Below are 16,491 nucleotides of genomic sequence, written 5' to 3'. Positions count from 1 at the left end.
TTGGCATTTGTTGAGCAAAAAATCCCATTTTTATTCATTTATTTATTTATTTTAATGGGAGTTAGTTTCACTTCTTGAACTCTATAAATAGGACCCTTCACTTAGCCATTTTCATCATCTTTCAAAAAAATTTCAGAGCCTCCAAGCTACTATTTTCGTTCTAGAGAGAAACACTAGGGTTTTGTGGTTAAAGCTTTCAAATCTAGGATTTTCCAAACACTTGGGAAGTAAGCTATAGTGTGATTTAGGTGTTTGAAGTATAGATCGAAGCTTTAAGCTGTCTAAGGTACTCTTAATCCTCAGGTCTAATCTATTTATATTCTTCCTATTCTTTCCTTTTACTTCAATCCTAACTCGTTATAATGTTTTTTTGGTTAGGAATTTGATTTCTTTGAAACTTAAGGTTTTTTGGTAAGTCCTTATTTCGATGGTTTAGATCTTTTTTTCATCTTTTTCTACTTAGAAAACTTATGGTTTCCAATGATTGTTTTTAGGGGTTTCCAATCGCGCACTTGTCTCCAATACCCCGGTTTTGGTAAGGAAAATAAGTTAGATTTTATGTGCTGTGTGTTTGTTTGTATGTTTTTTTTATGTCTTTTAGTCGCTTGAGAAATATGGTTTATCATTATCGTAGACTATAGTTGTGTCTAAACCTACCTCTAAAATGGTAGATAAGAGGTCTATAGCGGTTTCTATCACATACTATGGTAATGAGTTAATGGAAATTAACATTGTAGTCCATTTTATGTTTTATGTTTTATGTCTTATGTTTTAGGTTTTATGCTTTAGTAGTTTTTACTTACTGGGCCTTAGGCTTATTCCTTTTTATTTAGATTGTGCAGGTAAATGAACATGGAAGGCGGGACAGATCTAAGGTGGCTTTGGCATGTGTATTGGGCGAGGAACTAAAGGAATGAACCGATGGGATTGATCGATGATGACGTTGATATTTGAGTCTTTTAATTATGTATTTATGATTTCCGCATTTAGACTAGAATATTTAAATCAATGTTTTGCTTTCTTTATGATTTTTATGTATAAACAATGGGATCCCGTACTTTTGGATTTTCTTTATAATAAAGTCTTTATTATTTTATGTATGTATCCAAAAGATATTAGTATGTCTTAGTAGTTTCAAAGGTCTGAGGTCTTTAAATTAGTTGGGTCGTTATAGGTGGTACCAGAGCCACGGTTCATATGCATAAAGTTCTCCTTGATACACACGCAAAAGCTCTGGATCTAACTGCCAATGTAAGTGTTTATGTTATGAATATTACGTTTATGTTAAAACTAATGTTTAGTTAATATGTTTTCATTCAAAATGAATGGAGCCATGAATTTTCAAGATATTCGTGCCATTAAGGCATTGAAATGATTAGAGAGCTAAGGGATACAATAGGTGTGCTAGAAAGAGTCACTCAAAGATTGGTCAGATTTCACAAGGAGATAGCTCACCTTCAAATCACTAGGAAAATTATGATGAGAGCCATGAAACAATATGTCCTAGTAATTAGGCTTTTTAAAGATATGCCTTTTATAGTTTCAAATTTGGAAGAATTATGGGAAACTTTAGATAATGAGGATGACTTACCAGTAGCCATTAGATATTATTTTCTTATACTTAGGTTTACCTATAGGTTTGAGATTCAATTTACCAATGAACAAAAGAATAATATCCCAATGAATATTCCCCGTGGTAGATTTGAGGCTTATGATATTGATGATTATGAGGAAATAACTGATGATATTTTAGATGAAGGGTTAGAAGTAGAAGATCCCGATTTTTACCCTAAATATTATTGGTATTGTTCTTTATTTATTTTGAATTATTATTGTAACAAGTGAAAATTTTCCCAAATAAATAAAGTTATTATTATTATTTTTTTATGTATGAAATTTGAATTTTTTATTTATTTTTTATATCAAAATTAATTTAGAATAAATTCAATAAATAATGGCTGAGTTCGGGTAGGGTGGATACAAATCAATGAACCAGGTTCTGTATTAAGAGTATATGTGACCATAGTAGTGGGGACGATTTTACTGATCCCAACCCTCCTTCAATATGGTTAACTTCGGAACAACGACATGTTTCGAGCCTAATAGTCTAAGTATAGAAACACACCCTAATATATAAAGGTGACTTGCATAAATTTTCATAAGAAATCATAACTAGTAGGTTCGAGTTATGTTTTCTTACACTAAGTTTTTGCCTTAGAAACTATTAGGGTAAGTTTTAAAGTTATGCACGCACTAACGACAATTCCCCCAACGCCTCCAACAAGACGCACGAGTCCCCTTCAGTCCGAAGAAGGGGAAGACGCACCACCTCCAGTTGACAACAACACTGAAGTTATTCGGTTACGACAACAAGTAGAAGAAGTACTGCAGCAACAATGATAACCTCAGCCAGTGGCTCAAGCACCCCAACTGGAGCAGAATGGAGGATATCCATACGGGAAATGACCGATGGAAAATTACACACCCTATCCATCTCAGTACATATAGACAGTCTATGAGCGTTTTTGAAAGCAGCATGCTCTGAATTTTGAAGGGACAACCAACCCCTTTGTGGCTGAAGAATGGCTCAGGAATGTAGAGCCGATTTTGACACACATGATGTAGCGTCTCGAAATTTTACTTAGATAGTAGTAGTAGTGGTAGTGGTAGTGGTAGTGGTAGTGGTAGTGGTAGTGGTAGTGGTAGCAGCAACAGTAGCAGCTTATAGTATTTTAGTTTTCGTAGATATTGGTTCAAGCCGAGATTTAGTTAGAAACTCATAGAAATAGTTATAGATTTTATAAGTTTAACCTATAGTTTAGAAATATTAATTTTAACATAAGGTTTGATTAATATAGTTGGTCCTAGAAATATTATTTAGTATAACCTAAGGTTTAGATAGAATAATTAAGAGCGTGACACTTGTCACAAGCATGTTTATTAAGGATTTTAGATGAATAATTTAAATAAGGATAAATCTAGAAGCTCTAGAACCTTCCAGCAGCTGTGAGGATCACATTTTACTCAGTCAATTTTTTTTTAACAAACTTCAAGTGTGCTGAAAATGTGCAAAAACATGATTAAAATATTAGCGTATGCCGATATATCGTAGCTATAGGGGCCGATATGTCACCTAAGGCTGATATGGAAAGCACACCGACTTTACATGAACAAAACCACAGAAGCTCGGGGCATAGGTAGGGGCGATATATTGCCTAGGGTAGGCGATATATCGGCTCTTGGAGCCATTTTTGAAACTTTGTGGATTGAAATTAGAAACAACCCTCAACCACTTGGACTTGCTCTTGAACATTTTTGACCGAGTTCTGGACATCTGTTGAACCGAAAATTCAAATTTATTGAATTTATATTCATTTATTTATTCATTTTAAAAGGGGTTAGTTTCACTTCTTGAACTCTATAAATAGGACCTAGTACTCAGCCATTTCATTCATTATTCAAGCATTCTTCTGAGGCTCCAAGTTGCTAAGTTTATTCTAGAGAGAAAACACTAGGGTTTTGGGATAAAAGCTTTTCCAATCTAAGCTTTTCTAAACACTTGGGAAGTAAGATAGAGTGTTATTTCAGTATCGAGGTGTAGTTCAGAGTTCTAGTTCATTCAAGGTATTCTTATCCTCAGGTTTAATCCATCATAGTTATTTTATTTTTCTTTCATTTTCTTTCAGATCCTAACTAATTATTATGGCTTTTGGTTAGGTGTTTAAGATTCTTGAAACTTAAGGTTTTCGGTAAGTTTCTATCTTGATGGTTTAAATCTCTTTTTCTTTAGAACTCATGATTCTTACTGTTGATTTTAGGAGATTTCCAATCCCGTTCTTATCTCCAATATCCTGATTTTTGGTAAGGAAAATAGGTTAGATTATATGTGTTAGGATATGTTTATATGCTATGATATGTTATGTGCTATGTATAAATATGTTCTGTAGTCACTTGGGGCTTATAGTTGCTTAGATATCAAACCCCAATATTTTTTATCATTATCGTGGATTAGAGTTATGATTTACCCTACCTCGATTAGTAGACAGAGGACCTAGATGGGTTATCATATACTACTTTGCGATCTAACCTACCTTGATTAGTAGACTGAGGACCTAGATGGTTTAATCACATACCACGGTAATGGCCATTAATATTGTAGTGCTATGTGATATACGTTTTTACGTCATATGTTTTGTAGTGCATGTTTTATGATATGGTCTTATGATGTATGATATGTGTTTTTAGTAGATTTTCCTTGCTGGGCATTAGAATCATTCCTTTTATTTTAGATGGTGCAGGAAAATGAGCTTGGAAGGCGGGATGGATTCGTGGCAGCTTGGCATGTGTATTGGGTATGGATTGATTGAATGGACTGCTGGAAGATCGAGGATGACGTTGTTTCAAGTCTTTTAATTTATGTTCTTATGTATTTTTGCACTTAGTTTTTAACCAATTAATTAAAGTTTATGTTTACATTTTTATGTAAATAACGATGGGATCCCATAATTTGTATTCCGTACCGTATTTTGGATTTTTAATAAAGTTCTAATTTTATGTATATATGTATTCCAAAATAGTAGCTATGTCTTAGTAGATTTTAATGGCTCAATGTTTAGAATTAGTCGGGGCATTACACATGAACCTCGGCTATGCAGATCGCATATCCGGCATTTCTTCTCTACTGAAAAAGGATGCCAGAATCTTGTGGGATTTGGTGCAGCAAATTCACGATATCACCACCCTGACTTGGGCCAAATTTGTGGAGTTGTTTCACAAAAAGTACTACAACTCGGTAGTCATCACTACAAGGGTGGAAGAATTTGCCAATCTGAAACAGGGAAATTTTTTTGGTAGTCGGGTACGCTCGACAATTTGATCTGCTAGCAAAGTTCACACCAGAGTTAGTCCCAAATGACTAGTTGCAGGTTACCAAGTTCTCTAGAGGACTCAGACCAAAGATAGAATTAGGGGTCAAGCTGACAAACCCCGAAACCACTTCTTACGCTGATGTTCTGGAAATGGCTATGGAGGTGGAAAGACTCCAAGAAAATGTTAGCAAGGAGGAGGTGAGCAAGTCAGAACCCAAGCAGTAGAATCAGGCCCAGAATGGTCGAAACCACAACAACTAGCATAACCATAATGGGCAGAAAAGAAAGCATCCCGATAATAAGCAGACTGATGCTGACAAAAGAGCATTGAACAACAATGGTAATAAAAAGTCGGGTTATGTGAAATACCCTCAGTGCTCCAAGTGTCAGAAAAGACATACTGGGGAGTGTCGTGGAAACACAAAGGGTTGCTACAAGTGTGGCCATGAAAGTCATAAAAAAAGAGAATGTCTGCAGGTCAAAGTTGAAGAGAAGAAAGATAACAAGATGGTTTCAGCCAGAGTCTTCGCTTTGACCCAGGGAGAAGCCAAAACTAGTAACAAGGTGGTCACATGTCAGCTTCCTATCCTCGATAATATATGTTCAATATTGTTTGATTCAGGAGCAACACACTCGTATATCTCGTTAGGAATGATAGAGAAATTAGACAAACCTTGTGAAAGATTTAGAAATATATTTGTTACAGAACTGCCTTCAAGCAAAATCGTTCTATCATCACGGATAGTACAAGGAGTACCGATCAAAGTCAAGGACATGGAGCTAGAAGGAGACCTGATAGAGCAAGAGATCAAGGATTTTGACGTAATAATGAGCATGGACTAGCTAGCAAGACATGGTGTAACCATCGACTGTCGACACAAGCAAGTGACGTTCAAAACCATTGAGGGTCAGAAACTATGTTTTATGGGAAAGGTTTTAGGACTACGGACACTGCTTATCTCATCTCTCAAGGCTCAGAGGCTGATAGAGAAAGAATGTCACACATTCTTAGCAAGTGTCACAAATGTGGCATAAGAAACACCATTAAGGGTTGGAGACGTCCATATTATAAAGGAATTTCCAGAGGTATTCCTGATGACTTACCAAGGTTACCCCAAAACCGGGAAATTGACTTCATAATCGAACTAGTACCGGGATCAGAGCCAGTCTCAAAGGCACCATACTGGATGGCACCAACTGAACTCAAGGAGTTGAAAAGGCAGTTACAAGAGCTCTTAGACTTGGGATTCATCAGACCAAGCCATTCACCATGGTGGCACCGATTCTATTTGTGAAGAAGAAGGTTACAATTAAGAACAAGTACCCACTACCCCGGATTGATGACTTATTTGATCAACTCCTTGGAGCGACTATATTTTCAAAGGTTAATCTATGGTCTGGAAATCACCAACTCAAGGTAAAGGAAGAAGAATACCAAAGATGACTTTCAAGACTCGATACAGACATTACGAGTTCCTAGTTATGTCTTTTGGTCTTACCAATGCTCCAGCCGCATTGATGGACTAAATAAATTAAGTCTTCAAGGATTACCTAGACAAATCAGTCATGGTATTCATTGACAATATATTGGTTTGCTCCTAGGACAAAGTGCACGGGGAACACTTAAGACTGACCATGCTACGACTAAAGGAGCACCAACTTTACTCAAGTTCAAGAAATGCGAATTTTGGCTATCACAAGTAGCGTTCCTCGGGCACATAGTATCCAAGGATGGAGTCGCAGTAGACCCAACTAAAGTAGTGGTTGTGAAGGATTGGCCAAGACCTAAGAATGCATCAGAGGTTAGAAGTTTTCTTGGGATAGCAGGCTATTACCAGAAATTTGTAGAAGGTTTTTCTAAGATAGGCCGCTCCACTTACCAACCTAACCGGAAATAGCAAAAGTTCAACTGGACGAATAAATGTTAAGAAAGCTTCTAGTTGCTCAAAGACAAATTGTGTTCAACACTAGTACTTTGCATACCGACACCTAATGACAAGTTTGTAGTATTCGATGATGCGTCCAAGCAAGGGTATGGATGTGTGCTGATGCAAAATGACAAGGTAATATCCTACGCCTCAAGACAGCTGAAGGAATACGAGCAACGCTATCCAACACATGATATGGAGTTGGCAGCGGTGGTCTTCGCAATGAAAATCTGGCGCCACTATCTATATGGAGAACGGTGTGAGATTTATACGAACTACAAAAGCTTAAAATATTTATTCATGCAAAATGAGCTCAACATGAGGCAACGCAAGTGGTTGGAACTAGTAAAGGACTATGACTGCAAAATCCTATACCACCCAGGAAAGGCAAATGTCGTTGCAGATGCATTAAGCCGAAAGAATTATGGAAGTCTGACAGTATTATCCAGAATTGAGAAGCCACTACAGCAAGAGCTGATTAAATCTGGGATAGAAATAGTCATGGGTCAACTGGCTAACTTGTCCTTCCAGTAAAGTTTACTAGAGGATATATGGATCAGGCAAGGGCATGATGACGCGCTATTACTGCATATGACTGCACTCAAAGATGGCAAGACTACGAATTTGTCTATATTAGGACAGGGGTTCTTGAAATATAAAGGCCAAGTATGCGTGCCGAATGACCATGGGATTAAGATGAAGATATTAGAAGAGGCATACACTACCCCATACTCAGTTCACCCGGGGTCTACCAAGATGACAAATGACCTTAAGGCATTATATTGGTGACTGGAGATGAAGAAACACAAAGCAAAGTATGTGTCCAAATGCCTAACATGCCAGCAAGTAAAGGCAGAATATCAACGACATGCAGACTTATTACAATCGCTTAGTATTCTGGAATGGAAGTGGGAAGACATTGTTGGTATTAAATGGTCAAATCAAAGGTACGCAATAGAATATATGGACCCATTTTAATAAATATTAATACTAGCCAGGATCATACACATATATAAATATTAAATCACATACAAATAGATCAGGGATTACCTCTTGTAGCCTATCAAGTGTCCTTGAGTCTTTTTGTATAAATCAATAATCTTCCTATCTAGTGTTTTGAGATCTCACACCCTGATCTTCCAGACCAATACTCAAACACACAAGGATGTGTGTGGTCACGTAGGATTCAAAATGTTGATTTATGTGACTCCCTAGATGTACTCAACACATGAAATCTAAAGATTTTTTATAGAGAGAAGGTTTCGAATAGTTTTCAGGTTTAGAGAAAACTATCATTTTTTAGAGAGAGATTGATCATTCTTCTATCCATTCTGAATATTACGTATATCAGATTTATAAAGATATTTATTCTAATTAAATAATCTTTATTAAAATTTAAATACAATTCAAATTAAAACTCATTAGATATTTTTATTTAATTATCTATTTAAATCATATTTAAAGAGAATAATTAAATAACTGATTAAATTTTTTTATTTGAAATTCAAAATTCAAATCTCATGGATAAAAATCCCTGATGCTAGGCGCCACACACTGTACTGTGCAGTGTGTGTCACCCAACCCTATAAGGGTTGCCCTAATTTTCTCATTTGTTTATTTAATCATCTTTTAAGACAAGATATTTATTCCAACATAAATATCAGTTAATTCAAAATTAACTTTATCTTAAAATATCAGTTTTATATTAAATAAATAAATATCATATTATAAATAAGATGTTTATTATTTTCTCTCATTATATTATTTCAAACAAGATTAATATTAATTTTAACCTATTGTTTTCCAAAATAAAAACAATATAGTTAAATAATTAAGTAATTCATAATTAATCAATTACCCATAATTATCAAATAATTGTTTCATTGCCCTGAAAAATTAATTCCTTTGCAATTTAGTCATTTCTCGTAACAAATCTTTCTTTTGACATCCTTACCATTGACAGTGTAGGACAGAGGTGATCTAGGGACCATGGACCTATAATACGAAGCCCCAATAAACCAGATTATTAATTAAACTCTTTAATATAATAATCTTATTTATTAATTCCATGATTACTCCACTATAAATATAGAATTGCACTCTAAGTATTTATAGAATTATATTTCAAAAGTTTTCTTTAGTAGTTCATTGATATAATCAATATATATAGTTCTGTCCTCCATTATTGGTTCGTTAATTAGAACTGGTCAAATTTTATGTTTTACCCTTATAATTACCTCTTGATTCTTAAGTACCATTAATTCACTAGGGAATAATTAATCTATAATCTAATTATAGATTTAAGTTCAATAACTATTTAGTTCCAGAATTAACCCTTAAGGGAACCAATATTCGATTCGTTAGGAAAGCATGGATTCCAATATTGTAATTCATGTTCCCAACCATACATGATATTGAATCTCCAAAACAAAAGTCATTAGCCCCATTATTCTAAAAAAACCTTAACGAGTAAATCAAAAGATCTAATAAACATAAACAGGAGTTCATGAATACTCAAGATTTAGACTGATCTACAAATGATCATCTATGATGACAAGAATTAAATATTTACGTCAAACGAAAAGTTTATAAAGATAATTAATTCTCATCAGTCCTGTCATATATAATATCTATTATATACAACACCTTTACTACGATGCCTATCCACATCAGTAATCCGAATCGAGATTACTTGCATCTGGTATGCTTAGCAAATCGTACTAGTAACCATTCATTAAAGATTCCTTACTTTAATAAGTTACTGGCTATTTTCTTGTACTAATATAAGATCATATTCTCATGAATGAATAGGGAATTTTCTTGATATTATTATATAATTAATTCAAACAATAATTATAACATTCAAATATAATAAAATTGTACTTTTATTTAAAACCAATAAAATGTCTTTACATGCTTTTAGGGCATTAAGCCTAACAATCTCCCACTTGCCCTCAAAGCAAGTAAGGCATTTCCCTTAATCCCATATTGCGCACATGACCCATGAATGACTTTGCAGGAAGTGTCTTGGTTAATGAGTGATCCAGGTTCTGTTCCGACGCTATCTTCGTAACAGTCACATCACCTCAGTGTACAATCTCTCTGACCAGATGGTATTTCCATTCTATATGCTTCCCTCTCTTGTGGCTTCTAGGTTCTTTGGAATTAGCTACTGCTCCACTGTTGTCACAGTACAGGATTGGTGGCTTATCCATATCTGGAACAACTTCCAGATCAGTGTACAACTTCCTCAACCAAACCGCCTCCTTAGCTGCTTCACAAGCCACTATGTATTCGACTTCCATGGTTGAATCAACTATGCTGGATTGCTTACTGCTTCTCCAAAAAACTCCTCCACCAAGAGTGAACACTGACCTAGATGTCGATTTTTGACTGTCTTTGTCTGATTGGAAATCAGAATCAGTGTATCTAGTAGGGTTTAGCTCACCCCCTGAATTTACCAGCATATAGTCTCTCATTCTCCTAAGATACTTGAGAATGTGCTTTACTGCAATCTAGTATTCCAAACTAGGATTTGATTGATAACAACTTACAATCCTAACTACATAACATATGTCAGACCTAGTACACAACATAACATACATTAGACTCCCAACTGCTGAAGCATAAGGATACTTTCTCATATCCTCTTCCTCCTGATGTGCCTTGGGACATTGTTCCTTGGAGAGAGAAATTCCATGTCTGGTCGGTAATTAACCTTTCTTGGAATTCTCCATAGAGAATCTTTCAAGCACCTTATCTATATAATTAGCCTGAGAAAGTGCCAAGAGCTTGTTCTTCCTATTCCTTAGGATTTGGATTCCCAGAACATAGCTCGCCTTGGCCAAATCTTTCATTTGGAACTTTTCAGCTAACCACTTCTTTATGTTTGACAATGTCTCTACATTGTTCCTAATGAGAAAAATGTCATCAACATAAAGAACTAAGAAAACCACCAGTTTTCCTTTGATGTATTTATACACACATGCTTCGTCGACATTCTGTTCGAAGCCATATGTTTTAATTGTTTCATCAAAAGTGATATTCCAAGATCTAGATGCATGTTTTAATCCATAAATGGATTTCAGCAACTTGAACACCTTTTGATCTTCCCATTTCTTTATGAGCCCTTCTGGTTGTACCATATATATACTTTCATCAAGATAGCCATTCAGAAATGCTGTCTTGACGTCCATTTTCCATATCTCAAAATCATTGGCAACCGCTATGGATAAGAGGATACGAATGGATTTGAGCATGCCCACAGGAGAAAATGTTTCTTCATAATCAACACCTTATCTCTGAGTGTAACCTTTGGCTACAATCCTGGCTTTGAAAGTCTCTACTTTCCCATCTACACCTCTTTTCTTCTTGTATATCCACTTATACCCTATGGGCCTGACATCTTCAGGTGGATCCACAAGTTTCTAGACAAAATTAGAATACATCGATTACATTTCTTGGTTCATGGTTTCTTTCCATTTCTCCTTTTCAGGATCATCCATTGCCTTTTTAAAGTTTAATGGGTCATCCTTGTCTGTATCAGAAAGAAGGTCATGTGCCTCAAGTTCGTAGCCAACAGGTTGTCTAACAATCCTCCCACTATGACGTTGCACCGGGGTCTCTTTTTCAGGAATCATGGTTTTCTTGGTTTGTCGTTTATCATTTAATGATGAAAATGATTGTGATGAAATCTTATCAGCTCCGAGTTCCTCCAATACTACCTTGCTCCGAGGATTATAGTTATTCATATAGTCATGTTCAAGGAATGTCGCATTTTTTGAAACAAATACCTTTTGATCCTTGGGACTATAGAAATAACCACCTCTTGTTTGTGGAGCGTAGCCAACAAAAATGCACATTTCCGATCTTGATTCAATTTTCCCTGATTTAGGTCTAAGAACATGAGCAGGACAGCCCCAAATGCGGAAATGGTGTAAACTAGGTTTGTTTCCATTCCACAGTTCCAATGGCATTTTACTAATGGTCTTAAATGAGACTACATTCAAAATGTACGTCGTCTTTTGAAGTGCATATCCCCAGAATGAGAGAGGAAGTGAAGTGTAGCTTAACATGGACCTGACCATGTCCAACATGGTCCTGTTTCTTCTTTTAGAAACACCATTTTGCTGTGGCATTCTTGGTGCTGTGAGTTGGGATAGAATACCATGCTTCAGCAAGAAATCTTTGAATTCTAAATCCAAATATTCTCCACCTCAATCAAATCAAAGTGTCTTTAGAGTCTTACCTAACTGCTTCTCAGCCTCAGCTTGGAATTCTTGAAACTTACCAAAGGTTTCAGATTTCTTAAGCATTAGGTAAGTATGACCATATCTTGAGTAATTATCAATAAAAGTGACGAAATACTCAAACCCACCTCTTACTTGTACATTTATTGGACCACAGACATTGCTGTGTACAAGCTCCAAAGGTTCTTTGGCTCTATTGCTTTTCGCTGAGAAATGATGTTTGGTCATTTTTTCTTCTAGACAAGATTCACAAACTGGAAGAGTTCCAACTCTTAGTTCTCTCAAAGGTCCATCTTTTGTTAACCGGTTTATCCTATCTAGACCTATATGACAAAGTCTAAGATGCCAAAGATATGTGTCATCCTCATTTGAAACTTTTTGTCTTTTGTTACCATGTGATTTTGCTACTTTAAATAATTTAGAATTATTGAGCGTTCATTCATTTGGTTTGAGAATATACAGTCAGTTCTTATGTTCTGCTTGACCTATTTTGAAACCATTCAATGAAAATCAAAAAGTTGTTCATGCAACATAGATAAAGAAACTAAGTGTTTAGAAAATCTAGGAATAAAATAAACATTGTTCAAAACTAAATAATTGTTCCCAAAATTTAAATGGACTGTTCCCTTTGCTCTTGTTGAAACAAGCGCTCCACTTCCAACTCGCATGGTCACCTCGCCATTTGGCAGCTCCCTTGATGACTCAAGTATCTGCATGGAAGAACAAACATGGTTAGTGGCTCCTAAATCTGAAACCCAGGATGACATATCGTCTTCCACTACACAAGCTTCAAGTACAAGTAAATCATATTTACCTTTCTTTTTCAGCTCAGAGAGATACTTCTTGCAGTTTCTCTTCCAGTGACCTTTAACTCCACAGTGGAAACATTTTCCTTTTGGTTCTTTCTTCTTGGAGTTGTTGTCAATTTTGTTCTCCTTGGTTTTTGGTGCCTTCTTGCCTTTATTGGACTTTATCCCCTATCCCTTGTCCTTATTGTTGTTCTTCTTTCTCTTCTTGGATTTCTCCTCAGAGTTTGAAGGTTTCTCCTCTACCACATTTTCTTCAGTCTCTTTTGTAATGGATTTGTTAAGATACTCAAATGTTTGCAGTTCATTAAAAACTAGGTCATGTTGAATTCTAACTTATTTATAATATAGTTGGTGGTGAACGCAGAAAAGGCAGGAGTGAGCAATTTTAGTATGCTGCTTACTTGTGTACGATCATCAATGATGGCCCCATGTATTTCTGTTTCATGCATCACATTAATCATGTGTAAAACATGTTCACGTGCAGAAACACCTTTCTTCGTCTTAGTAGTCATGTAGGTTCTAGTAGCCTCATGTCTACTTTGATCAGATTGTTGCCTAAACATGGCCTGTAGAGAATCCATTATCTCAAACGCAGTTTCCCTGGTTTCATGCTTTGTTATCAAAACTTCATTCATGCTCACAAGCATGTAACACTTTGCCTTATTATTGGATTGAATCCAGGCATCATACTTGTCCTGAACATTCTTCGGGGTAGTGGCAGCAGACTCTTCAGGACATTCCTTAGTCAGGACAAATTTGTGGTTCTCACAGATTAACATAAGATTTAGATTTGATTTCTGTCTTATAAAATTATTACCATTAAGTTTTTCAATTGATAGTAAAGCGATTATTGGATTGCCACCGTTCGACATTACTAAAATAAATAAAAAACAATAATATTATCATTTGAAAAACTATCAATGTTTTGGAAAGTAAACATGATGCATGAATGCAACAAGTAAAACACATAAATTAACATTTACTTTTCCACGATAAAACTACTCAACAAATAAAGTGCCGACTTAGGGTCAGTCAAGTTAAATTCAGATAACTTATAAGACAATCTTATCTTTATAATTTAAAACTTAAAATAACTCTTTATTTTCTCTATTAAATATAAAGTACCGCTGGTTTGGTGAAGATGTAATTATCCGCTGCAAAATCTTAATTACATATTTGTAAGTGTAACCCATTATTTCGGAATTCATGACTTAACTTAGAGAGTTCCGCCTTATGGCTAATCAATCCTAAAATACATCACTTCCTTCTATCTTCGTAAGAAGCCAACCTTGGTATTGATATGTCTAGAAACATTCCTTAGGGGGACGGAAACAAAGCCACCTCGAGGCCCTATTCATATCTCACGGTGTTGTGCTAATAATGGAGACCATAGGTCACATTGAGATGTTCACCTTCTCCCACTTACTATTTTAGATTAAATGTGTTTTATTAAACTAATGAATTAATTCTAAATTAATTACTAGTTTATTAATAATCCTACGAATGTAATTAATTATAAAAGAGTTTGTTTTTATAATTAATGTGATCTAAATAATTACACATTACATTCATCTAACTTTACTAAAACGCTTTTTACATAAAGTTGGTTATCTTAAAGGCCTATAAAATACTATTGCATTTACTATGGTGTGAGTTACCATGTTTTAACTAATTTAATACTTAGTAGTTTACATGCAATTGATTTCACCAAAAACAATTCATATAAACAAATAGGACAATCCTAGATAATCATGTTTCTAAAATATGCATGATTAATGAGAAACTGTGTGGGGTTTCAAGAATGACATGTAATTGACTAATGCATGATCATGTTATCAATCAAACATTAATGAACATTTAGTTAAATAAATAAACAAACAATAAATGATGAATCGAGTACTAATGGGTATTTCTAAGATTTACAACCCTTTGAAAAAATTAGAAATAAAATTGCAATCTAAGCCAATGTAGCTTTCAAGACTCTCCAAGAATGTTCCTCCTCTCCTTTAGGCTTTCTTACTAATCTTTAGGAACTTTGTTTTGCCCAACTTATTAATTAGTAACAAATTTTCTAATTAATTTATTTAATTAAAACTAACTTTTAATTAAATAACAATTTTTGTCATTTTTTTAAATTTATTTGAATTCAAATAATTAAAGAATCAAATTCATATAATTATTTAAACTTAAGACATTAATATATCTTAACCAACTAAAAGATATTTTATTTTCTAATAAAATAAAATAAGATAATTAAACTTCTGAATTCAAATAATTTAAAAATTAATTAAATAAAAGATATTTTATAAAAACTTTAGGATCTATGGTTTGGGCACCAAGATTGGCGCCTTAGCTATCCTAGGGTCGGCAACACCATTGAGCCTTAGGCTTGGATGCATGGCTGCAGCAGGGGCTCAGCTCTAGGTGCTGGGTGCACAGCAGGGACTCACACGGCAGGAGACCAGGGTGCAGGGGCGCGGCTGGGCGTGTGTGCGTGGGAGTAGGGGATCAGAAGCCTGGGTGACGTGCACGGGAGCTAGGAGCTCGGGCCTGGGTGCGCGGGCGGGTGAGGCACCCACAGGGATGGTGCGTGTGGTTGCAGGAGGCTCGAGCCTAGGCGTGTGTGTGAGTGAGTAGGGGCTCGGGTCGTGTGCCTCTTAGGTGCATGGCTCGGGTTCCTCCTTATCTTTGTCTACAAATTTTTAAAATACATATTTCTCAAATAAATTTACAAAAATCCCATGGCCTTTATGGCTTACACAAGATCTAGAAAAATAATAAAATTCCTAACCCAATAACACCATATAATTAACAATCCATCATTAAACCATACATTCAAAGAACATGCTCATCCATTCAATATACATATCAACATACATATAACAAATGGAAGAAACCCACACAATATTTAATATATATATATATATATAAATGTATAGGCTGCTCTGGTACCAATTGTTGGTATTAAATGATCAAATCAAAGGCATTTAGTGGAATATATATGGACCCATTTTTTATAAATATTAATACCATCCAGGATCACACACATATATAGATATTAAATCACATACAAATAGATCATGGATTACCTCTTGTAGCCTATCAAGTGTCCTTAAGTCTTTTTGTATAAATCAACGATCTTCCTATCCAGTGTTTTGAGTTCTCACACCCTAATCTTCCATACCAATCCTCAAACACAGAATGACATGTGTGGGCACGTAGGATTCAAAAGGTTGATTTATGCGACTCTTTAGATGTACTCAACACGTGAGATCTAGAGAGTTTTGACAGATTGAAGGTTTAGAATAGTTTTTAGGTTTGGAGAAAACTATCACTTTTTAGAGAGAGTTTGATCATTCTTCTATCCATTCTGAATATCACGTATACAAATTTATAAAGATATTTAATCAAATTAAATAATATTTATTTAATTAAAATACAATTCAAATTAAAACTGATTAGATATTTTCATTTAATTATCTATTTAAATCATATTTAAAAAGAATAATTAAATAACTGATTAAACAAATTTATTTGAAATTCAAAATTTAAATCTCAGGGATAAAAATCCCTGATGCTAGGCGCCACACACTATAGTGTACAGTGTGTGTCGCCCTAATTTTCTCATTTGTTTATT

This window comes from Humulus lupulus, chromosome 2 (assembly GCF_963169125.1).
Source record: "Humulus lupulus chromosome 2, drHumLupu1.1, whole genome shotgun sequence".
Lineage (NCBI taxonomy): Eukaryota > Viridiplantae > Streptophyta > Magnoliopsida > Rosales > Cannabaceae > Humulus > Humulus lupulus.
This window is presented reverse-complemented; position numbering follows the sequence as displayed.